Below are 26,015 nucleotides of genomic sequence, written 5' to 3'. Positions count from 1 at the left end.
GGTGGATTCTTCTGTGTAAACAGCCTGAAAAAGCACTCCAAAGAATGAACATCAGCATTTCTAATTAAAAATGACTTGTCATTCATATGTTCACGCTTTTGAGCATCTTTTAAGAATTTCAGGTTTGCAAAGACTTCCGTTAAAAGAAGTGACCTGACCATTCTTTAGGCATTTTCTGCTCCAAAGATACTCTACTTTATAAGATATGTCAATAGGAAGATGTAAAAGATGCTAGGGAGAAATCAAGCTCTTTATCTGAATTTTTGCTTCAAAAATTATTAGCAGCCTTTCATTGTGGCATGGAGTTAAAAAAAAAGACCAAAAACACCAGTACACATACCCTTAGGGTAAAAGCTTAATGCCTCTAAATGGACTCTAGTTTGATAAAACCATTATTCTGTCCAGACGCATCAGAATAATGATTCAATCAATAAACAAGCTGGTAAATTAAAGTAAAACCTAGTTATAGGTGAGTCACCTCGTTCCGTAATTACAACTCCAGAATAGTTGTACGGAGCAGATATGACTATTTTGGGGACCACTGCAGTTGGAGGTTGCAACTTCTATTTGGAAAAGGATTCCTCTCTTTAAGGACACAGAAATTGAGGCATGCGAGTACTGTAGGTGGTCAATGGTCAGTAAGAATGATCTCCCAGTTGGGTAGAGATATGATCGAAAACCACTCTCTTTTATGCCTTTTGAACTCCAAATAATAGGATTCGTTTTACAAGAGCCCGGCAAATCAGACAGCGCAACCTTGTATGGTGTACTAAGAAAAATGTATGTTTTATTAGCAAAGGCAAGCACTTAAGTAGTGTCACAGACAAAGAAACTGCCTCCGAAATATGTAACCAGTAGGAACTTTAGAGGCTTGAATAGAAATGTGAAACTTCTCTGCCCAGCAGTGTTATTAGATCACTATGACATAAGAGTTAAGTTGGATAATACAGACACAAAATGGAATCTGTTCTGTCACAGAAATGTTGTGGTGTGAATCAGCAACAAAAAAAGGACATTTTGGTATTGCCGCTGAGCACCCTCTTCTTGTACAATCCTATAGCACTGTATTCATTTATTTTATCTCTACATTAAAGTTTTATATAAAAAATGAAAATGGTGTAGTCCCAAGATGGACACTTACTGTATATATCCAGAGAGTGAAACTGTTTTTTATAAAATAATGTTAATTGGTGTTGGGGAAGAAGAATCTGTAACAGCAATAATTGTCCTCCGTGAAAGTTACAGGGTTCTAAATATATCAAATATCTGTCATATTCATTGGCTGCCCACAGCAGACATTAATTGTCACATTTATTATCTTACCCGCTCCTTCATGCATACCTATATTTAGGTCGGACACCTTCTTCACTCTATGTGAACATTGTTCCTCTCAGATTTTCAGTAGTTCTCCGATTGCTGCAGTTTGAACATTGCATTGCTTTGCCTGGTGATGGACCTGCATGGACACCAAGCAATTCCAATTTAATTAGAATTAATCTACCAAAGAGATTTTAATTCTGACACTCGTACACCGTGTCTTAGTCTGATGAAGGTCAGGTTTACTGCCTGAAATTCACACAGAGAGAACGCCATAGCACTTGCTGTGCCTCAGTGAGTAAGGGAATGAGATTTCTGAAACCCAGGAGGGTGTCGGGCTGGGTCTAACATTCACATATCATATTCTGTAATATTTCTAGCTATAAACAAATTGTTACTTTACACTAATCTATGTAACCCTATCAGTCTAAGCTAGTTAGAAGTATTGTTTCAAGGACAATTGTTGTGCACTTATCACAGGTATCCAGGCTCGGCTTCCTTTCCCTGGGTCCGCTGCCCTCTGATGTGTTCCATGTTGGTTTTTACATGTTGCCCAGGGTGGTTCAATGATATAATCTCCCTATGCATATTTACTATCCACTAAGACACACCCGTGTCTTGGGATTGAGACTTTAGGGTCTTATTTTTGGAGTGCTCCAAAAATCTGCGTAGTTTGTGCTGCAACTTGCCTTCAACAATGCATCTGTACCACTGCTCCTGTGACTTCTGATTGTCCAGGTACTGACAATCCCACATAAACTCAAGGAAGCTGCACCAAACCCCGAAGTCTATGTGCCCACCTGGACCTGAGGCTTAGTGGATCCACCTCACCAAGTGAACTTCACAAAATTACTGAGCCTTGCCATCCACTGATAAGGATTACCCCACTGTACAATATATCATGATTAGTAATGATCGAACATGCTCAGATATTGTGTTATGCTCGGGTGTTATCCGAGTATCTTGGACGTGCTCGAGTAACAGATTCGAGCCCCTGTGGCTGGATGATTCGTTGCTATTAGACAGCAACAACACATGCTGGGATTGTCTGTTTATTAGGCGATTCCCGCATATGTAGCAGCTGTCTAACAGCTGCGATTCATGCAGTTCCAGGGACTCAAACATATTACTTGAGCATGCCTGAGATACTCGGATAACACGACATCCGGTCATGTTTGATCATCACTAATCAGGATTCAACATATTAAGCCACTATATACAGTGGGGGAAATATGTATTTGATCCCTTGCTGATTTTACTAGTTTGCTCATTGACAAAGACAGGAACAGTCTACAATTTTAAGTGTAGATTAGTTTTAACATTGAGAGATAGAGTATCAAAAATAAAATCCAGAAAATCACATTGCATAAATTATATAAATTTATTTGCATTTTGCAGTGAGAAATAAGTATTTGATCCTCTACCAACCATTAAGAGGTCTGGCTCCTACAAACCAGTTAGGCGCTCCTAATGAACTCGTTACCTGCATTAAAGACAGCTGTCTTACATAGTCACCTTTATAAAAGACTCCTGTCCACAGTCTCAATTAATCAGTCAGACTCTAACCTCTACAACATAGGCAAGACCAAAAAGCTTTATAAGGCTAAGTGCACACGTAGCAGAATTGCCACAGAAATTTACGCGGCAATTCTGCAACTCCTGCCGCGGGTATAGCGCATGCGTAATTGGCATGCATATTCCTGCTAAAAACTAGCGTTTGGCAAGCATAATTAGCTTGCAGAATGCTAGCGTTTTCCAAGCGATCTGTAGCATCCCTTGGAAACTGATTGACAGGTTGGTCACACTTGTCAAACATAGTGTTTGACAAGTGTGACCAACTTTTTACTATTGATGCTGCCTATGCAGCATCAATAGTAAAAGATAGAATGTTAAAAATAATAAACAAAATTAAAAAAATGGTTATTCTCACCTTCTGATGGCCCCGGATCTCCTCATCGGCTTCCGTTCCTATAGATGCTTTGTGTGCAGGACCTTCGATGACATCGCGGTCACGTGACCGCGATGTCATTGCGGTCACGTGACCGCGACGTCATCGCAGGTCCTTCACACAAAACATCTATAGGAATGGAAGCGGCCGCGTGCACCGCTGAGAGGCGGGAAGACTCCGGGGCCATCAGAAGGTGAGTATATCACTATTTTTTATTTGAATTCTTTTTTTTAACAATTATATGGTTCCCAGTCTGTGGAGGAGAGTCTCCTCTCCTCCACCCTGGGTACCAACCGCATATGATCTGCTTACTTCCCGCATGGTGGGCATAGCCCCATGCGGGAAGTAAGCAGATCAATGCATTCCTAGGTGTGCGGAATTCCCGCGATTCCGCAAATTTAATGAACATGCTGTGTTTTTTTCTGGAATGTGATTCCGCTCAGGAAAACAACGCAGCATGTGCACAAAAAATGCGGATTGCATTCTACTAAATAGGATGCTTAATGTGAGCGTTTTTTTCGTGGTTTTATAGCGTTTTATAGCGAAAAACCGCGAAAAAAACACAAAAAATCTGCTACGTGTGCACACAGCCTAAGAATGTCAGGGACAAGATCATAGACGTGCACAAAGCTGGAATGGGCTACACAACCATAATTAAGATGCTAGGTGAGAAGGAGACAACTGTTGGTGCAATAGTAAGAAAATGGAAGAAATACAAAATGACTGTCAATCGACATTGATCTGGGGCACCATGCAAAATCTCACCTCGTGGGGTATCTTTGATCATGAGGAAGGTGAGAGATCAGCCTAAAACTACACAGGGGGAACTTGTTAATGAAGTCAAGGCAGCTGGGACCACAGTCACGAAGAAAACCATTGGTAACACATTACGCCATAAAGGATTAAAATCCTGCAGTGCCCGCAAGGTCTCCCTGCTCAAGAAGGCACATGTACAGGCCGATCTGAAGTCTGCCAGAGAACACCTGGAAGATTCTGTGAGTGACTGGGAGAATGTGCTGTGGTCAGATGAGACAAAAAATGAACTCTTTGGCATTAACTCAACTCGCCATGTTTGAAGGAAGAGAAATGTTGCCTATGACCCAAAGAACAGTGTCCCCACTGTCAAGCATGGAGATGGAAACATTATATTTTGGGGGTGCTTTTCTGCTAAGGGCACAGGACTACTTCACTGCATCAATGGGAGAATGGATGGAGCTATGCACCGTAAAATTCTGAGTGACAACCTCCTTCCCGCCTCCAGGACATTTAAAATGGGTCATGGCTAGGTCTTCCAGCAAGACAATCCCTCAAAACATGCAGCCAAGGCAACAAAGGAGTGGCTAAAAAAGAAGCACATTAAGGTCATGGAGTGGCCTAGCCATACTCCAGACCTTAATCCCATAGAAAACTTATGCAGGGAGTTGAAGCTCCGAGTTGCCAAGTGTCAGCCTCAAAATCTTCATGATTTAGAGATGATCTGCAAAGAGGAGTGGCCCAAAATACCACCTGATATGTGCGCAAACCTCATCATCAACTACAAAAAACGTCTGACTGATGTGCTTGCCAACAAGGGTTTTGACACCAATTATTAAGTCTTGTTTGCCAGACGGATCAAATACTTATTTCTCACTGCAAAATGCTAATAAATGTAAAACATTTATACAATGTGATTTTATGGATTTTATTTTTGATATTCTATCTCTCAATGTTAAAATTAACCTACCCTTAAAATTATAGACTGGTCACATCTTTGTCAGTGGGCAAACTTACAAAATCAGTACGGGATCAAATACTTATTTATCCCACTGTACATGTCAGCCAACAGCTATCTCCTCTAAGGGTACCGTTACACTAAAAGACTTACCAACGATCACGACCAGCGATACGACCTGGCCGTGATCGTTGGTAAGTCGTTGTGTGGTCGCTGGGGAGCTGTCACACAGACAGCTCTCTCCAGCGACCAACGATCAGGGGAACGACTTCGGCATCGTTGAAACTGTCTTCAACGATGCCGAAGTCCCCCTGCAGCACCCGGGTAACCAGGGTAAACATCGGGTTACTAAGTGCAGGGCCGCGCTTAGTAACCCGATATTTACCCTGGTTACCATTGTAAAAGTAAAAAAAAAAAAACACTACATACTCACCTTCTGATGTCTGTCACATCCCCCGGCGTCCACAGGGTTATGCGCTGCTGCCGAGAGCTTCCTGCACTGACGTCACCGCTGTGCTCTGCTTTACGGCCGGCGCTGACACAGTCAGTGCAGGAAGTTCTCGGCAGCAGCGCGTAACCCTGTGGACGCCGGGGGACGTGACAGACATCAGAAGGTGAGTATGTAGTGTTTTTTCTTTTAACTTTTGCAATGGTAACCAGGGTAAATATCGGGTTACTAAGCGCGGCCCTGCGCTTAGTAACCCAATATTTACCCTGGTTACAAGTGAACACATCGCTGGATCGGCGTCACACACGACGATCCAGCGATGACAGCGGGTGATCTGACGACAAAAGAAAGTTTCAAACGATCTGCTACGACGTACGATTCTCAGCGGGGTCCCTGATCGCAGTAGCGTGTCAGACACAGCGAGATCGTAAGTATATCGCTGGAAGAAGGGGAAGAATAAACAAAAATGCAAATACAAAAATTGGTTGATGCAGGAAGGCTTTAAAGTAGTGTACAACCCCATTATGGGCACCAATGAATAGCATAGTTCTGCTGTTTATCTGTGAGCGACATGTAATATGCAATAATAAGAGGAGTTTTGTACCATTCCATGGTAACAATGTATCAATGACACTTTACGGTTACATAGTTGGGTGGTCATTATTAGCAGCTTCTACTCACTGGATTAATTTAAATGGGGCTGATAGGCACCAGATAACAGAGCTGATGCTGTCAATCTTCAACAACAAGGTCACGGGTCAGATAGTAAAGCAGTATAGTATTGATCCCCCGAGTTGTTTTGATCTTCCATAGATTAGAGCAGCTTTTCATGAGTTCAGTTGGAGTGAACTGTGTACTCTGATATCACCCTGGAACTAAGCCAATTAGACCCATCTTTCTGATGTATTTCCTAATTGGACCCGGAATTGAGCAGACTAAAGAGCAAGAGCAGAAAAAGATCTAAATAAAAGAGGAAAATCCATGCTGATGTTTGCAAGGTGGTGCAACTATTTTCCTTTCAGGACAAATTGAGTTAACAGAGGGAAATCAGGATCCCCCAATATTTGCAATAAAAAGAAGCTCCTACTGTGGACAAGCCGGTGCATAGATGCCCTTAGATTTCAGTGCTTGCTTCACTTTTAGTTCCCTGTACCAAAGTCCCATCACAGAATCTAGCACCCATAATCTATAATATTATATTTTTTTCAGAAGGGCGTCCATGTCCCTCTTAATTTCACTAGTGAATCAACCAATTCAACATGTGGCAGAGTTCCATAGTCTCACCGCTCTTACAGCACAGAATCTGCATCTGTGATTATGATTAAACCTTCTTTCCTTTAGACGTAGAGGATGACCCTTTGTCCCTGTTGCAGGGTTAGGTGTAAAAATATCGTTAGAAAGATCTCTGTACTGTCTTCTCATATATTTATACATTGTTCTCACCTGTCTGTCTCCTGATTTAGCATAGCCAAGGGCAGAGTAAACACAAAAGATGCTTATTAAAAGCTATATAACTTTATTGTACAGACTATAGACTATAGATATATAGATGATCTCCCGGAGTGCCATCAAGTCCATTATCATCAAATGGAAATGCAGCGCCCCAGAGTCCTGGTCGTTGCAGTAATGTCGCTCTTCCACCAGGGGGAGTGATGTTACGTCTGATGGTACTAAAGGAGTTCACCTGACCAGGTATCACAGTCACACACTACACTTCACACTTCAGTCCACCAGGGGGAGCAAAGGTTCTATTTACTAGGCCACTCCTCACACACGGGTAAAACTGGTGGGTTGGATAGGAAGTCAGTCAGAAGCTGCCTGGGTTAGACCCAGAGAGGACCAGTCAGGCAGACAGGGGGAGAAGGCGGAACATCTGAGCTGCAGACAGAGGGTCCCTGTCAGGGGTGGGATCCTGACAGAGGCCAAGCACGAGATAGAACGTTACGGAGCTGCGCCTGCACTTCATTGCGGCAGCATCCTAAGAAAGGACACAAAGCGAAGTATATTGTGGAGAGTGAGAAATGAAGTCACTGCACAAGGAGATAATACCGATAGGAGTCCTGCCCCAAGATCGTCAGCCTCCTTCTGAGGCGCGTAGCCGGTGGCCGGAACACCGAGGGAGTAATAGGCTCTACGCATTACTTCAGAGACTGTTGTGAATTCCGCTCTTGGGCTCCCTCCGGTGGTTGTAAGTAGCACTTTTGTGAGTTCTGCTCTTGGGCTCCCTCCGGTGGTTTTGAGTGGTATGGCTGCTTCTTGGATTTAGCATCAGCAGCTGCTTCCACTGATCGTCTTTCCGGCTCGGCTATTTTAGTCTGGCCTTATCCCTCAATCAATACCAGTTGTCAATTGTTCCTGCTTGGAGTCACGGCTCTTTTGGATTTCCCTGACACTCTGACCTGTTCAGCAAAGATAAGTCCTTGCTTGTCCTTTTGCAGTCCTCTTGTTGTGGACTTTATTGTTTAGCACATTCTATGTTTTGCTCATTTGTCCAGCTTATCAGTATGGATCTATTCAGCTAAGCTGGAAGCTCTGGGCAGCAGATTTTTCCCTCCACACCTTTAGTCAGGTGTGGAGATTTTTGCATTTCTCTGCGGTGGACTTTTTCTAGTTTTTATTACTGACCGCAAGCCATGTTCTGTCCTGTACTATCTATCTAGCTAGTAGTGGCCTCCTTTGCTAAATCTTGTTTCATTCTACGTATGTAATTTCCTTCTCCACTCACAGTCATTATTTGTGGGGGGCTGTCTTTCCTTTGGGGATTTTCTCTGAGGCAAGATAGCTTTCCTGTTTCTACCTTTAGGGGTAGCTAGTTCTCCGGCTGTGACGAGGTGTCCAGGGAGTGACAGGAACATCCCACGGCTACTGCTAGTGTTGTGTTAAGATCAGGAACTGCGGTCAGTATAGTTACCACCTGCTCAGAGCTAGTCGCATGTCGCTCCTAAATCACCAGTCCATAACAGTACAACTGGCCAAAAATGAGTTGAATGCATCTCAAAAGAAGGAAAAGAAAAAGAGTTCTGAGCCATTTTTTTTTTCTTTAGTCTGTTTTGTCTTTTTCCTTCCTCTTAATCTCTGGGTGGTTCAGGATTTGGGCGCGGGCATGGATGTTCAGGGTTTGCTTTCTCGTGTGGATCAGCTTGCTGCAAGAGTACAGAGTATCCAAGATTATGTTGTTCAGACTCCAGCTTTAGAGCCTAGAATTCCTACTCCAGATTTGTTTTATGGGGATAGATCCAAGTTTTTGAACTTTAAAAATAACTGCAAATTGTTTTTTGCTTTTAAACCCCGTTCCTCTGGTGATCCCATTCAGCAAGTTAAAATAGTTATTTCTTTGCTGCGTGGTGACCCTCAGGACTGGGCATTCTCCCTTGAGTCAGGGGATCCGGCATTGCTTAATGTAGATGCATTTTTTCAATCGCTCGGATTATTGTATGGCGAACCTAACTCTGTGGATCATGCGGAAAAAACCTTGTTGGCCCTGTGTCAGGGTCAGGAAGCGGCAGAATTATACTGCCAGAAATTTAGAAAATGGTCTGTGCTCACTAAATGGAATGAGGACGCTCTGGCAGCATTTTTCAGAAAGGGTCTTTCTGAAGCCCTTAAAGATGTTATGGTGGGCTTCCACACGCCTGTTGGTTTGAGCGAATCTATGTCTCTAGCCATTCAGATTGATCGGCGCCTGCGCGAGCGCAAAGTGGTGCATCATATGGCAGCGTCCTCTGAACAGAGTCCTGAGCCTATGCAATGTGATAGGATTTTGACTAGAGCAGAACAGAGGGGATATAGACGTCAGAATGGGCTGTGTTTTTACTGTGGTGATTCTGCTCATGCTATTTCTGAGGGTAAGCTAGATCTGTTACCATCAGTACTGTACAGCCTAAATTTCTCCTGTCTGTGACCCAGATTTGCTCATTGTCATCCTTTTCTGTCATGGCATTTGTGGATTCAGGCGCTGCCCTGAACTTAATGGACTTAGAATTCGCCAGGCGCTGTGGTTTTTCTTTGCAGCCTTTGCAGAGCCCTATTCCTTTGAGGGGTATTGATTCTACACCGTTGGCCAAGAATAAACCTCAGTATTGGACTCAGCTGACTATGTGCATGGCTCCAGCACATCAGGAAGATTGCCGTTTTCTGGTGTTGCATAATTTACATGATGTTGTTGTACTGGGTTTTCCATGGTTACAAGTACACAATCCAGTGCTGGATTGGAAATCTATGTCTGTGACTAGTTGGGGTTGTCAAGGGGTACATATTGACGTTCCTTTGATGTCAATTTCCTCTTCCCCCTCTTCTGATGTTCCTGAATTTTTGTCAGATTTCCAGGATGTATTCGATGAGCCCAAGTCCAGTTCCCTTCCTCCACATAGGGACTGTGATTGTGCTATTGACTTGATTCCTGGCTGTAAGTTCCCTAAGGGCCGACTTTTCAATCTATCTGTGCCAGAGCATGCCGCCATGCGGAGCTATGTTAGGGAGTCTTTGGAGAAGGGGCATATTCGGCCGTCTTCGTCACCATTGGGAGCGGGATTCTTTTTTGTTGCCAAGAAGGATGGCTCCTTGAGACCCTGTATTGATTATCGCCTTCTTAATAAGATCACGGTCAAATTCCAATACCCTTTACCTTTGCTTTCAGATTTGTTTGCTCGGATTAAGGGGGCTAGTTGGTTTACCAAGATTGACCTTCGAGGGGCATATAATCTTGTTCGTATTAAACAGGGTGACGAATGGAAAACTGCATTTAATATGCCCGAAGGCCATTTTGAATACCTTGTGATGCCTTTCGGGCTTTCTAATGCTCCTTCTGTATTTCAGTCCTTCATGCATGATATTTTCCGCAATTATCTTGATAAATTCTTGATTGTGTATTTGGATGATATTTTGATTTTTTCCGATGATTGGGAGTCTCATGTGAAGCAGGTCAGGATGGTATTCCAGATCCTTCGTGATAATGCCCTATTTGTGAAGGGGTCTAAGTGCCTATTTGGAGTTCAGAAGGTCTCTTTTTTGGGGTTTATTTTTTCTCCTTCGTCTATAGAAATGGATCCTGTTAAGGTCCAAGCCATTAATGACTGGATTCAGCCCACATCTGTGAAGAGCCTTCAGAAATTTTTGGGCTTTGCTAATTTTTATCGCCGTTTCATTGCCAACTTCTCCAGTGTGGTTAAGCCCCTGACCGATTTGACGAAGAAAGGCGCTAATGTGACGAATTGGTCCTCTGCGGCTGTTGAGGAGCTTAAACGCCAATTTACTTCTGCCCCTGTGTTGCGTCAGCCGGATGTTTCTCTTCCTTTTCAGGTTGAGGTTGACGCTTCTGAGATTGGGGCAGGGGCCGTTTTGTCACAGAGGAATTCTGATGGTTCCTTGATGAAACCATGTGCCTTCTTTTCCCGAAAGTTTTCGCCTGCGGAACGCAATTATGATGTCGGCAATCGGGAATTGTTGACTATGAAGTGGGCATTTGAGGAGTGGCGACATTGGCTTGAGGGAGCCAGGCACCGCGTTGTGGTCTTGACTGATCATAAGAATCTGATTTACCTCGAGTCGGCCAAGCGGCTGAACCCTAGACAGGCTCGACGGTCCCTGTTTTTCTCCCATTTCGATTTTGTGGTCTCATATCTTCCGGGATCTAAGAATGTTAAAGCGGATGCCCTCTCTAGGAGTTTTTTGCCTGATTCTCCTGGAGTTCTTGAGCCGGTTGGCATTCTTAGGGAAGGGGTGGTTCTTTCTGCCATCTCCCCTGATTTACGGCGGGTGCTTCAGGAATTTCAGGCTGATAAACCTGACCGCTGTCCTATGGGGAAGCTGTTTGTTCCTGATAGATGGACAAGTAAGGTAATTTCTGAGGTCCATTGTTCGGTGTTGGCCGGTCATCCTGGGATTTTTGGTACTAGAGATTTGGTTGCTAGGTCCTTTTGGTGGCCTTCCTTGTCGCGGGATGTGCGTTCTTTTGTGCAGTCCTGTGGGACTTGTGCCCAGGCTAAGCCTTGCTGTTCCCGCGCTAGTGGGTTGCTTTTGCCTTTGCCTGTTCCTGAGAGGCCCTGGACGCTTATTTCCATGGATTTTATTTCGGATCTTCCTGTGTCCCAGAGGATGTCTGTTATCTGGGTGGTTTGTGACCGGTTCTCTAAAATGGTCCATTTGGTACCTTTGTTTAAATTGCCTTCCTCCTCTGATTTGGTTCCATTGTTTTTTCAGCATGGGGTTCGTTTGCATGGCATTCCGGAAAGTATTGTGTCTGACAGAGGTTCCCAGTTTGTTTCCAGGTTTTGGCGGGCCTTTTGTGCTAGGATGGGCATTAATTTGTCTTTTTCTTCGGCGTTCCATCCTCAGACAAATGGCCAAACTGAGCGAACTAATCAAACCTTGGAAACCTATTTGAGATGCTTTGTGTCTGCTGATCAGGATGATTGGGTGGCTTTCTTGCCGTTGGCCAAGTTTGCCCTTAATAATCGGGCCAGTTCGGCAACTTTGGTTTCGCCTTTTTTTGTAATTTTGGTTTCCATCCTCGTTTTTCTTCAGGGCAGGTTGAGCCTTCTGATTGTCCTGGTGTAGATTCTGTGATGGACAGGTTACAGCAGATTTGGACTCATGTGGTAGACAATTTGACGTTGTCTCAGGAAAAGGCTCAGCGTTTTGCTAACCGCCGTCGGTGTGTTGGTCCTCGGCTTCGGGTGGGGGATTTAGTCTGGTTATCTTCTCGTCATGTTCCTATGAAGGTTTCTTCCCCTAAGTTCAAGCCTCGGTTTATTGGTCCTTATAAGATTTCTGAGATTTTCAATCCAGTGTCTTTTCGTTTGGCCCTTCCAGCCTCTTTTGCCATCCACAATGTTTTCCATAGATCTTTGTTGCGGAGATATGTGGTACCCGTTGTTCCCTCTGTTGATCCTCCTGCCCCGGTGTTGGTTGAGGGGGAGTTGGAATATGTGGTTGAGAAAATATTGGATTCTCGTTTTTCGAGGCGGAGGCTTCAGTATCTTGTCAAGTGGAAGGGTTATGGCCAGGAGGATAATTCTTGGGTGGTTGCCTCCGATGTTTATGCCGCCGATTTGGTTCGTGCTTTTCACTTGGCTCGTCCTGATCGGCCTGGGGGCTCTGGTGACATTTCGGTGACCCCTCCTCAAGGGGGGGTACTGTTGTGAATTCCGCTCTTGGGCTCCATCCGGTGGTTGTAAGTAGCACTTTTGTGAGTTCTGCTCTTGGGCTCCCTCCGGTGGTTTTGAGTGGTATGGCTGCTTCTTGGATTTAGCATCAGCAGCTTCTTCCACTGATCGTCTTTCCGGCTCGGCTATTTTAGTCTGGCCTTATCCCTCAATCAATGCCAGTTGTCAATTGTTCCTGCTTGGAGTCACAGCTCTTTTGGATTTCCCTGACACTCTGACCTGTTCAGCAAAGATAAGTCCTTGCTTGTCCTTTTGCAGTCCTCTTGTTGTGGACTTTATTGTTTAGCACATTCTATGTTTTGCTCATTTGTCCAGCTTATCAGTATGGATCTATTCAGCTAAGCTGGAAGCTCTGGGCAGCAGATTTTGCCCTCCACACCTTTAGTCAGGTGTGGAGATTTTTGCATTTCTCTGCGGTGGACTTTTTCTAGTTTTTATTACTGACTGCACAGTGTTCTGTCCTGTACTATCTATCTAGCTAGTAGTGGCCTCCTTTGCTAAATCTTGTTTCATTCTATGTATGTCATTTCCTTCTCCACTCACAGTCATTATTTGTGGGGGGCTGTCTTTCCTTTGGGGATTTTCTCTGAGGCAAGATAGCTTTCCTGTTTCTACCTTTAGGGGTAGCTAGTTCTCCGGCTGTGACGAGGTGTCCAGGGAGTGACAGGAACATCCCACGGCTACTGCTAGTGTTGTGTTAAGATCAGGAACTGCGGTCAGTATAGTTACCACCTGCTCAGAGCTATTCGCATGTCGCTCCTAAATCACCAGTCCATAACAAGAGACTGGCAGGACAGTCGATTCCAAGTTGGCTGCCCGACCTTAATACCTATGAAGACACGGAGGCAAATTGTGGGAGAGGGGCATCTCTAGGGTCCCTATAAAATAGCTCCAGGCCTACACCGTCATACGGGTTGTCCTATCCATATCATCTGGGGGACAGCGAGAGAGAGAACATCAGAAACATCCACGAAAGTTGAGAGGACTATCCCGTGGTGCTCAGCAGGGAGGTACTACAGCACACAGGCGCTAGTAGGAAGGCTACTGATTTCCACCTAGATAAGGGAACTCTGGATGTGCCTTCGGACCGGCCAGACTCAGCCTGCCCTGTGAACAGTACTCTGGACTGTGGACTCTGAAGTCTTCAGTAAAAGGTAAAGAGACTGCAACCTTTGTGTCCTCGTTATTCACCGCGCCTTACGACGTCCACCATCACCACTTACACATCTGGGAAGCCCTGGGGACATACTTTACCGTGGGAAGGTACACCATCTAGCTGCCATTCCATCACCCCAGTGGACCCCTAGCAGCATCGGTCACCCTGACCGAATACCACAGGTGGCGTCACGAACACCGTACAACAAACTTCACCTTTAATTGGACGCCCCTCAGAAGGGCCACGGACCGGTTTGGGCCACCGTGACATCCCCAGAACCGAGAGAGATAGACCCGGTACTGTGTACCCCATTGCCCTACACATGGGGGCGCTCCAGAAAGAACATGGTACCACAACAAACCAGCCAACACAGGGCCACCCACAAAAACTCTCAGCCCGAGCATTAATCAGAAAGGCGGGATAGAGACCAAAGATAACCCTGAAGGAGCTGCAGCGTTTCCAAACACAGACTGGACTATCTGTCCATATGACCTCAATAAGCTGTACACTCTATAGAGGTGGCCTTTATGAAAGAGTGGGCAGAAAAAAAGCCTTTACATACACATAAAAATGTAAGGCTCATTTTGAGTTTGCCAAAAGACATGTAGGAGACTCCCCAAATGTATGGAGGTAGGTGCTGTGGTCATATGAGACCAACATTAAACTTTTTGGATACAAAGGTAAACGTTATGTTTGGCGCCAAACCAGCACACCTTATCACCCCAAGAGCACCATCCCCACATTGAAACATGATGGTGGCAGCTTCATGCTGTGAGAAGGTTTTTCAGTAGCAGGGACAGGGAAAATGGTCCTAGGCAAGGGGAAGATGAATGGTGAAAACTAGTGTTGAGCGATACCGTCCGATACTTGAAAGTATCGGTATCGGAAAGTATCGGCCGATACCGGCAAAGTATCGGATCCAATCCGATACCGATACCCGATACCAATACAAGTCAATGGGACTCAGGTATCGGACGGTATTCCTGATGGTTCCCAGGGTCTGAAGGAGAGGAAACTCTCCTTCAGGCCCTGGGAACCATATTAATGTGTAAAAGAAAGAATTAAAATAAAAAATATTGCTATACTCACCTGTCCGACGCAGCCGGGACCTCAGCGAGGGAACCGGCAGCGTTGTTTGTTTAAAATTCGCGCTTTTACTTGGTTACGTGAGGTCCCGGCTTGTGATTGGTCAGGGCGGCCATGTTGCCGGGACGCGGACCAATCACAGCAAGCCGTGACGAAATTACGTCACGGCTTGCTGTGATTGGTCCGCGTCCCGGCAACATGGCCGCCATTAACCAATCACAAGCCGTGACGTCACGGGAGGCTGGACATGCGCGTATTTTGAAAAGCGCGTGTGTCCAGCCTCCAGTGACGTCCCGGCTTATGATTGGTCACGGCGCCATGTTGCCGGGACGCGGACCAATCACAGCAAGCCGTGACGAAATTACGTCACGGCTTACTGTGATTGGTCCGCGTCCCGGCAACATGGCCGCCATTAACCAATCACAAGCCGTGACATCACGGGAGGCTGGACACGCGCGCTTTTCAAAATACGCGCATGTCCAGCCTCCCGTGACGTCACGGCTTGTGATTGGTTAATGGCGGCCATGTTGCCGGGACGCGGACCAATCACAGCAAGCCGTGACGTAATTTCGTCACGGCTTGCTGTGATTGGTCCGCGTCCCGGCAACATGGCCGCCATTAACCAATCACAAGCCGTGACGTCACGGGAGGCTGGACACGCGCGCTTTTCAAAATACGCGCATGTCCAGCCTCCCGTGACGTCCCGGCTTGTGATTGGTTAATGGCGGCCATGTTGCCGGGACGTCACTGGAGGCTGGACACGCGCGCTTTTCAAAATACGCGCATGTCCAGCCTCCCGTGACGTCACGGCTTGTGATTGGTTAATGGCGGCCATGTTGCCGGGACGCGGACCAATCACAGCAAGCCGTGACGTAATTTCGTCACGGCTTGCTGTGATTGGTCCGCGTCCCGGCAACATGGCCGCCCTGACCAATCACAAGCCGGGACTTCACGTAACCAAGTAAAAGCGCGAAATTTAAACAAACAACGCTGCCGGTTCCCTCGCTGAGATCCCGGCTGCGTCGGACAGGTGAGTATAGCGATATTTTTTATTTTAATTCTCTTTTTTACACATTATTACATTAATGTTGTTGCGATACCCGATACCCGATACCACAAAAGTATCGGATCTCGGTATCGGAAATTCCGATACAGCAAGTATCGGCCGATACCCGATACTTGCAGTATCGGAATGCTCAACACTAGTGAAAACGTGTAAATGTTTTGGAGTGGCCGAGACGACCTTAATCCAATTGAGAATTTGTTGTCAGAATTGAAGATTGATGTTCATCAGAGGAAACCATCTAACTTGAAGGAGCTGAAGCAGTTTTGCCTGGAGCAATGGACACAAATCCCAGTGGAAAGCTCATAGAGACTTATCCAGAGCAACTTGCAGATGTAATTGCTGCTAATGGAGGCTCTACAAAGTACTGACTTTACGAGGATAAATAGTTATCCACACTGATATTTTCAGTTATTTTGTCCTATTTGTTGTTTGCTTCACTCAAAAAATAAAACCAAATGTTCATTGTTGTGGGCAGGATTTTTAACTCTCCAAACCCTCCAAAAAACAGTTTAATTCCAGGTTGCGAAGTATCAAAACATGTCAAATGCCAAGGGGTCAATACATTCGCAAGCCACTGTATGATGCATTCTACAAAAGTCACTGGAAGGACTCGATAATGTTAATTCTATAATTATTTTTTTATCTCGTGCCTTTTCATAAAGTCTAACTTCAATGCTTGTGCTGCACTAGTTTTTAGAAATGCTCTTTACATATTTTAAAATGCTGGTTAAACCTAATAGTCATTTCTGTTTAAAGAATTCTTCAGAGGAAGTTATAAAATTACCTAGATAGCTACTGTACATACTAATAACTATGCTACAACTACTTTTATAAAACTTATTACAAGTTTTATGTAGTTCTTTGCTAATTTGCATTTCCATGTGTGCTTGTAACACTGTCCTACAGTTCCCTGTAACTTCCACTAGCAGAATTATTAGCCTACAGATCCTGTTATTTTTCCCACTGGACCAATAAATCTTCAGAAACCTGGCTATTTTCACTGAGGTTTATTAACTCTATCAGTTTGGTTTCATTTTGTCTTTACTGCACTGCGATGTAAATCCTATAAAGACTATACATAGTGTAATGTGAAAATACAGAGGTGGTGTGGGCTGGGAGAAAGCAAGATCCTGAATCAGCTCATCATGTAGGTCACTATTAGTGTTGAGCGATACCGTCCGATACTTGAAAGTATTGGTATCGGAAAGTATCGGCCGATACCGGCAAAGTATCGGATCCAATCCGATACCGATACCCGATACCAATACAAGTCAATGGGACTCAAGTATCGGACGGTATTCCTGATGGTTCCCAGGGTCTGAAGGAGAGGAAACTCTCCTTCAGGCCCTGGGAACCATATTAATGTGGAAAAGAAAGAATTAAAATAAAAAATATTGCTATACTCACCTCTCCGAGGGAACCGGCAGCGTTGTTTGCTTAAAATTCGCGCTTTTCTTTCCTTACGTGAAGTCCCGGCTTTGTGATTGGTTGCGTCGCAGTCACATGGGCGACGCAACCAATCACAGCAAGCCGTGACGTAATTTCAGGTCCTTAAGGATTTTAAAATTACGTCCCGGCTTTGTGATTGGTTGCGTCGCAGTCACATGGGCGACGCAACCAATCACAGCAAGCCGTGACGTAATTTCAGGCCCTTAAGGATTTTAAAATTACGTCCCGGCTTTGTGATTGGTTGCATCGCAGTCACATGGGCGACGCAACCAATCACAAGCCGTGACGTCACGGGAGGCTGGACAAGCGCGCATTTTAAAATGCGCACGTGTCCAGCCTCCCGGCTTGTGATTGGTTGACCGCGACGCAACCAATCACAAGCCGGGACGTCACGGGAGGCTGGACAAGCGCGCATTTTAAAATGCGCGCTTGTCCAGCCTCCCGTGACGTCACGGCTTGTGATTGGTTGCGTCGCCCATGTGACTGCGACGCAACCAATCACAAAGCCGGGACGTAATTTTAAAATCCTTAAGGACCTGAAATTACGTCACGGCTTGCTGTGATTGGTTGCGTCGCCCATGTGACTGCGACGCAACCAATCACAAGCCGGGACTTCACGTAAAGGAAAGAAAAGCGCGAATTTTAAACAAAGAACGCTGCCGCTTCCCTCGGTAAGGTGCAGGCTGCGTCGGAGAGGTGAGTATAGCAATATTTTTTATTTTAATTCTCTCTTTTACACATTTTTATATTAATGTTGTTTCGATACCGATACCCGATACCACAAAAGTATCGGATCTCGGTATCGGAATTCCGATACCCGCAAGTATCGGCCGATACCCGATACTTGCGGTATCGGAATGCTCAACACTAGTCACTATAGATGTGCTTTAGAGGTACTGGAAATAAAAAAGTTGCACCTCTTTTTGTAGATTTGCTCTCTTTCCATGCCTGCCTATTGAATCGGCTGTTAAAGCACCACTCCAGTGTTTTTTTATTTTGCTACTGGAGTTGTAGCACTAAACCATGCAATCCTTCCTATTAATATAGATGAAGACCGAAGCGGCGCCTATAATGGAAGAAGATGTCGACTGGTGAGTATATAACTAGGGACAGGGAAGATGCATTATTGATGCCACTTTGTGGGGGTGAAATGAAAGAAAAATGCTGGAGTGGTGCTTTAATACCCTGTGTATTATAATAGCCATGTTGTGCATGCTGAGCTAATCAGATATCCCCTTCCTGCTGCTCCTTCCTTTTCCCATCATGCATTACACTTCAACTTTAAGAGAATAGCATAAAGGGAACAGCATAATGTATTGACTAATGTATCACTTACTGGGCTGCTTTCTGTAATTTTGATAAAATCACAGTTTTATCAGCAGGAGATTATCATTACAGGACTAGTAAACCTGCCATGAAGCCTTCCATATTTATGAGTTCTGTATAGCCACTTCCACCACTGATTGGTAGATTTCTGCCTATGCACAGTGTACACAGAAAGCAGCCAATTAGTGGTGTGGGTGGGGTTACACAGGGCTCAGCATTCAGAGAAGTGGTAAATCTGAAGCAGATGTAACAGATTTTATCAAAACTAAAGCAAGCTGCCCAGTAAGTGACACATCACTAAAATTGGTATCTACCCTTACTTTATTCTGCTCTTAGATCGAGTAGCAAAAACCTGGTGACAGATTCATTTTAAGGAAGATAATCTGCTATACCCTCCCTCATCCTTGTTTTCTATTCAATGTATGGATTTTAGGTGACTTTGGGAGATTTGTGAGTTTTCCCAGGGATCTTGCAGGCAGGGGAATACAAACTACAGGTTGCTGAATGAGAAGGATGACACATAATTCTAACATAATTTCAAGTACAGGGGAGGTATGCAAAAAAAGAAACAGTTGCACTGGCAAGATATTTCTGATTTCACCCTGGTGAATAATAACTACGTGTCTCAATTCTATAGATAGTACCTGGGATCAGTCATCATCACCCATCTGGCATACTCCTATATAATGGATGCTGTGTGTATTTTTTGTAACAAAGCTAGAAAAATAGAGAATGATTTTGCTCTGAAATGATCATTTGCAGCAATATTAGGAGCCTACATAAGTGATAGACTAGATGTTTTTGTCTTGGGTACTGGGTCTGGGCACCCTCAGCTGTACAATATGAGTCTCTGAATGGGAGTGAAGTGCTGATTATTCATAATATATAGAAAATTCTAAATGTCTTATTTTGAAAAGGAATTTAAATAGACTTTGGCTTGTTTCGTAGATTGGACCAATTGGTTCTTATGTGCTGTCAAATTGAGCCTCTGACTCCCCTGTTGACTCACTTTAAATTGGAGGCTGACGTGAGCAGATCAAAATAGTCTAAAGTGACAAGCAAATATGCGTATCTGGTAGGGTCTGAGGAAGTGCTGTTACTTAGCAACTTTCCTTCACCCCTCTCTATCATAAGAGATTGTGTCATATTTTTTTCCAGGACCTTTAAACAGCAAAGCAATTGGCTTTTCATGTAGTGGCTTAAGCATACAAACATAGAGCTGTGCCACTCTAGTGTGTGCCAAGGAAAGAGAAATGTGCCCGTTAATGAATGGAAGAAATTATTCAGTTCTGACTTTTCTGAGATTAACTGACAGATTTGTATTTTACAGAAGCTGTAGTGCATAAAGCTGGTTATATATGTATTATAGAAGAATGGGGACCTCAGCAATCCACAAGGAATCATGCTTGGCAAGGAGGCGTAGATGAAGAGTATTGGAGAGCAGCTGTGAGCTGGCACAAATAACATGAAAAATGTCTTTATTTTGTGCCTTTCAATATGTTTGCTACATTATGCCATAATAAGCAAAGAATATAGACTTTACATTACACAAACGAGCCACAAAACAGAACACACAAATGATAGGCAACACAAAGGATCAGCATTCTGTACTTACTGCGATGCTAGTTATTACTCAAGCCGTGACGTAGGCCAAGGTAGACAAAAGGTCTGGAGTCAGATATCAAGAGAGGTTATCATAAACTAAGGGGAAAGACAGAGGCGTAGTCAGGTCATAGTCCTAGGTCAGAATTCCAGAAAGGTAGCGGATCAAGACAAAGGGGCTAGGCAAACGGTTGGTCAAAGACAAATCAAAGGTCGGGCAACAAAGATCAGAATGTAAGGACTCAGGACAAGGAGCAAACACATACCATTTGAGTTAAAATACACCTGGCAGTAATTGGAGGCTGAGAGCCAGCTAAATAGCCATGTAATCAGTATGAACAGGATACACATGAAGGAAACCCTGCACGCCCTGGCCCATGGGTCACACGGGTAACTTACAAACCAGGTAAAAAAATACCTGAATCTGACAGATCCTTGTTCAGACTAGGAAAAATCCTTCTCTTACACGAATGGCAACAGCAAGTTCTCAAAGTCACCTTCGGGAGTATTTAAGGCAGTCTTCCACTCATCACCTTGGGAAACACATACAGTTATATGAAAAAGTTTGGGCACCCCTATTAATCTTAAGCTTAATGTTTTATAAAAATTGTTTTTTTTGCAACAGCTATTTCAGTTTCATATATCTAATAACTATTGGACACAGTAATGTTTCTGCCTTGAAATGAGGTTTATTGTACTAACAGAAAATGTGCAATCTGCATTCAAACAAAGTTTGACAGGTGCATAAGTATGGGCACCTCACCAGAAAAGTGACATTACTATTTAGTAGATCCTCCTTTTGCAAAAATAACAGCCTCTAGTCGCTTCCTGTAGCTTTTAATGAGTTCCTGGATCCTGGATGAAGTTATTTTTAACCATTCCTCTTTACAAAACAATTCCAGTTCGGTTAAGTTTGATGGACGCTGAGCATGGACAGCCCTCTTCAAATGATCCCACAGATGTTTAATGATATTCAGGTCTGGGGACTGGGATGGCCATTCCAGAACAGTGTAATTGTTCCTCTGCATGAATGCCTGAGTAGATTTGGAGCGGTGCTTTGGATCATTGTCTTGCTGAAAGATCCATCCCCTGCGTAACTTCAACTTTGTCACTGATTCATGAACATTATTGTCAAGAATCTGCTGATACTGAGAGGAATCCATGCATCCCTCAACTTTAACAAGATTCCCGGTGCCGGCATTGACCACACAGCCCCAAAGCATGATGGAACCTCCACTAAATTTTACTGTGGGTAGCAAGTGTTTTTCTTGGAATGCTGTGTTTTTTGGCCGCCATGCATAACGCCTTTTTGTATGACCAAACAACTCAATCTTGGTTTCATCAGTCCACAGGACCTTCTTCCAAAAAGAAATTGGCATCTCCAAATGTGCTTTTGCATACCTCAGTCGACTCTGTTTGTGGCGTGCTTGTAGAAACGGCTTCTTTCGCATCACTCTCCCATACAGCTTCTCCTTGTGCAAAGTACATTGTATAGTTGACCGATGCACAGTGACACCATCTGCAGCAAGTTGATGCTGCAGCTCTCTGGAGGTGGTCTGAGGATTGTCCTTGACTGATCTCACCATTCTTCTTCTCTGCCTTTCTGATGTTTTGTCTTGGCCTGCCACTTCTAGCCTTAACAAGAACTGTACCTGTGTTCTTCCATTTCCTTACTATGTTCCTCACAGTGGAAATTGACAGGTTAAATCTCTGAGACAGCTTTTTGTATCCTTCCCCTGAACAACTATGTTGAATAATCTTTGTTTTCAGATCATTTGACAGTTGTTTTGAGGAGCCCATGATGCCACTCTTCAGAGGAGATTCAAACATGAGAACAACTTGCAAGTGGCCACTTTAAGTAGCTTTTCTCATGATTGCATACACCTGGCTATGAAGTTCAAAGCTCAATGAGGTTACAAAACCAAAAAAAAGTGCTTTAGTAAGTCAGTAAAAAGTAGGTAGGAGTATTTAAAACAAGAAAATGATAAGGGTGCCCATACTTATGCACCTGTCAAATTTTGTTTGAATGCAGATTGCACATTTTCTGTTAGTACAATAAACCTCATGTCAAGGCAGAAACATTACTGTGCCCAACAGTTATTAGATATATGAAACTGAAATAGCTGTTGCAAAAAAAACAATTTTTATAAAACATTAAGCTTAAGATTAATAGGGGTGCCCAAACTTTTTCATATAACTGTATAAGCTTATATACCCCTCTCAGATCCAGTTTAGAGTACAACTCATTTGGTCCCCGCTAGTAGATTAAACAGATCAGGAATAAGAGGTAACAGGTATGGGTGACATACAGAAATAATAATCTTTCTAAAATCCAAACAAGGAGTAAAACCTTCATTTTTTTTTACTTAAAGAAAAATCCCACTGTGACTGGTGAAGTGGAAGGCTTTATGTGACCTTTGAAGAGACTCTTTTGAATGAGTGCAGGGCCCCAGGGTCCTGGTAGTTGTAGTAATATCATTCTCCTCTAGGGGGAAGTGATGTTACGTTTGGAGGCAATAAAGGAGATCTCTTTAACAGGTATCACAAACATACAACACATTTTCATACTCCAGTCCATCAGGGGAAGCTATGCTCCTATTTATTAGGGTACTCTTCACACTTAGGTAAAACTGGTGGCCTAGAGAGGAAGTTAGGCAGTTGCTGGCTGAGCTTCAGCTCAGGTAGTTGGTCCCTGACAGGGGTGGGATCCTGTCAGAGGCCTAGACAGAAGGTCACGGAGCTGCGCCTGCCCCACGTGCGGCAGTTCCTAAGAACGGACATGAAAGAGAACTGTATTGTAGAGAGGGTGAGCAAAGAAGTCATAGCAAAAGGAGTGGAAACCAGAAAGAGTTCTGCCCTGCACAGTCTGCTTCCTTCTGAGGCGCAGGATCCCGGTAGCTGGAACACCGAGGGAGCAACCGCCTTTATGCCTTGCTTCAGAGACTGGCAGGACAGCTAATTTCACGTTACTGATCCGCCCCATACCCAGGAGGCAAGGTGGCACCCACGAGAGGCTGGGGCATGATAGAGTCCCTGTAAAAAGCCTCAGGCCACCGGTCATATGGGTTGTCCTATCCATCTGGGGGACAGAGAGAGAGACATAACATCTAGAACATCTACAACAGTTGTGAGGACCTTATGAGAGGCTCAGCAATAAGGCACTACAACACCCAGGCGCTAGAGGAAGGCTACTGATTTCCACTTGGATAAGGGTACTCTGGATTTGCCTCCAAACCGGCCGGACTCTACCTGCCCTGTGATCTGGTGCTCTGGACTGTGGATGCTGAAGCCTTCAGTAAAAAGGTAAAGAGACTGCAACCTTGTGTCCTCGTTCTTCACTGCGCCTCACACCATCCACCATCTACACACTGTGAAGCCCTGTGGACATACTTCACCTGTGGGAAGGTATGCCATCTAGCTGCCGTAACATCACCCCAGCGGACCCCTTTAAAGCAGCATCGGTCACCCTGACCGAATACCACAGGTGGCGTCACGAACATTTCCCCTTTAAAGACTTTTCCCCCTTTTACACGGACCTCCCGAGGGCCACGGACCGGGTCAGCCACCGTGACATCCCCCTTGAGAACCGAAGGACCCGGTACCGAGTACCCCTAGCCCTTGGGGGCGCTCCGTGTACTCTTTCATGTCCTCTCTCTCCAGAAGAGAGAGGTTAAACAGGTGAGATTTAGACAATTTGGCCCCTGGGTTAAATATGATAGCACAATCATATGACCTAAGCATATGACCATGTATGGGGGAAGAACTTTACATTCAGTCTTAGAAAAACATCCTCAAAATCCTGAATACAATCTGGAAGAAGAGATCTCATAGATGCCAGGGATTTAGACAAACAATTGGAAAAGCACAAAATTCCCCCAAAACTTAAACTCGTGACTCTTCCAATTGATGGAAGAATTATGTTTTACAAAACGTTGCATACCTGTAATGGTCGTGGAAGCTCATGGATTGCTTCCAGACCCCCAAGAGTTAAACGTGTTTATTTACTTGTATGTGGTACAGGTAGAATACCCCATCGGGCTGCAATTAGCTGGAACAGGATTAACTGTAGTGGCCAACCCAGATGGGAGGGGGGAATTGAGTGCTATAGGCAGAGGCAGGAAGTGACAGTTCGGTTAATGTGAAGGCAGGAGCGCATATGGAGCAGGAATAGTAGGCTGCTAAGGACAACGCAAGCTCAATATTCGGGACAGCAGATTGCCATTAATACCTTCCGTGTGATTCCATCTGATGGCCAAGGGCAACCTTGAGATTGGAGTTGGGGGCCAAGGGCACACACAGTTTTTGAAATAAGATAGAAAGATGGACTCAGACTACATGGGGGAAGGTATCACAATCCACAAATGCTGCTAGAGGTGAGGAAAATCTCCAAGGGCCAGGAAATCCAGAAAAGGGGATATGCCACCTATCCCAAGAACCAGGGCTGAAATTGAATCCGGTATCTGTGGGAAAGATGTCAACTCATTGGGTCTTATCCTTTAAACCTGCTTGTAAATATTGTACAAACTGCTATTCTCTCAGTAAAAGTTTTTTTTTATGAACCATGTGTCCCCTGCACTGTTTGCTGTCCTGGTCCCAGAAGAAGAGTTCCTGGACTCAGAAAAGGCCCTCTGGCCAGAAGTAAGTGGAGAGCACCACATACACAGCAGCACACCAGGACTGAGACACCCCTCATCTGTAGGATGCCAGATCGAATAGGGACCAGAGCTCGGTCATGGCTAACTCGCTTGGGCATCTTACATACCCAACACAACTTTAGCTGGCAATGAAGGAAAGACCATGAAATGCAGAATTAACTATAACTCCAAATTTGGTAACCAAAGATTCTTGTAAAAACAACCAGTAGTATACATGAGAGATAACTTCAAACTATTAGGATCAGTGTCCTTACATCTTAATGTTTTTTTTCTTTTTAATACGCTTTACCTTTAAGAAATTCATTGTTGAATTTGAAACACTGAATCATTACCTAACCAGTTTGACCTCAGTATAAACAGAAACGAGCAGGAGCTTCAAATACAACTCCCTCCTTGGACTCTGTGCAGGCCCCAATTTGCATGGGTTCATCTGCATCAATAGGATTAAGCCCCCGTCACACTAAGCGAGGTCGCTAGCGAGATCGCTGCTGAGTCACAAGTTTTGTGACGCAACAGCGACCTCAGTAGCGATCTCGCTATGTTTGACACGTAGCAGCGACAAGGCCCCTGCTGTGAGATCGCTGGTCGTGTCGGAATGGCCTGGACCTTTTTTTGATCGTTGAGGTCCCGCTGACATCGCTGAATCGGTGTGTGTGACACGGATTCAGCGATGTCTTCACTGGTAACCAGGGTAAACATCGGGTTACTAAGCGCAGGGCCGCGCTTAGTAACCCGATGTTTACCCTGGTTACCATCGTAAATGTAAAAAAAACCAAACACTACATACTCACATTCCGGTGTCCGTCAGGTCCCTTGCCGTCTGCTTCCCGCTCTGACTGACTGCCGGCCGTAAAGTGAAAGCAGAGCACAGCGGTGACGTCACTGCTCTGCTGTTAGGGCCGGCGCTCAGTCAGTGCAGGAAGCGGATGCCGGGGGACGCGAAGGTGAGTATGTAGTGTTTGTTTTTTTACATTTTACACTGGTAACCAGGGTAAACATCGGGTTACTAAGCGCGGCCCTGCGCTTAGCAACCCGATGTTTACCCTGGTTACCCGGGGACCTCGGCATCGTTGGTCGCTGGAGAGCTG

Source organism: Ranitomeya variabilis, chromosome 4 (assembly GCF_051348905.1).
Source record: "Ranitomeya variabilis isolate aRanVar5 chromosome 4, aRanVar5.hap1, whole genome shotgun sequence".
Taxonomy (NCBI): Eukaryota; Metazoa; Chordata; class Amphibia; order Anura; family Dendrobatidae; genus Ranitomeya; species Ranitomeya variabilis.
Note: the sequence above shows the minus strand (reverse complement) of the source record.